General features: G+C 44.7%; 1 protein-coding gene across 1 annotated transcript in view; it reads right to left on the bottom strand.

Annotated features, from left to right (window-relative positions):
* Window positions 1-939, bottom strand: part of LOC106870523 (serine/threonine-protein kinase SBK1) — a 23,960-nt gene that overhangs the window by 13,887 nt on the left and 9,134 nt on the right. The gene's annotated exons all lie outside the window — the stretch shown is intronic.

The following is a 939-nucleotide window of genomic DNA, read 5'->3' on the forward strand; positions in this document are numbered from 1 at the left end:
TATATATATATATATATATATATGCATATATATATATATATGTATATATACACACACTCCTTTACTTGTTTCAGTCATTTGACTGCGGCCATGCTGGAGCACCGCCTTGAAGGGCTTTTGGTCGAACAAATCGACCCCAGGACTTTTTTAAAGCATGGTACTTATTCTATCGGTCACTTATGCCAAACTGCTACGTTACGAGGAGAACCCACGATCTTGAAATCATGAGGGATACACCCTAACCACTAAGCCATGCCCCATTCGAACGTAGTCGTTGCCAGTGCCACCAGACTGGCTCCTGTGCAGGTGGCACGTAAAAAGCACCATTTGAGCGTAGCCGATGCCAGTACCACTAGACTGGCCCTCATGCTGGTGGCATGTAAAAAGCACCCACTACTGGCGTTAAGAAGAGCATTCAGCTGTAGAAACTCTGCCAGATCAGATTGGAGTCTGGTGCAGCCATCTGGTTCGCCGGTCCTCAGTCAAACCGTCCAACCCATGCTAGCATGGAAAGCGGACGTTAAACGATGATGATGATTGGCAATACTACAAATAAAGATTACTCCAAAGTAGTAATAGCATTACCTTTAATTGGATAATCATATACAGCCTTTGAGACCAACAGGTTTCAATTGCATCGATTAATTAACATTGCAATTGCATTGAATTACATTTGGAATACCTGGGTGGAAGAATCCCTTACTTTATATATATCATCATCATCATCGTTTAACGTCCGCTTTCCATGCTAGCATGGGTTGGACGATTTGACTGAGGACTGGTGAAACCGGATGGCAACACCAGGCTCCAGTCTGATTTGGCAGAGTTTCTACAGCTGGATGCCCTTCCTAACGCCAACCACTCAGAGAGTGTAGTGGGTGCTTTTACGTGTCACCCGCACGAAAACGGCCACGCTCGAAATGGTGTCTTTTATGTGCC

The sequence above is a fragment of the Octopus bimaculoides genome, chromosome 27 (assembly GCF_001194135.2).
Source record: "Octopus bimaculoides isolate UCB-OBI-ISO-001 chromosome 27, ASM119413v2, whole genome shotgun sequence".
NCBI classification, from domain to species: Eukaryota; Metazoa; Mollusca; class Cephalopoda; order Octopoda; family Octopodidae; genus Octopus; species Octopus bimaculoides.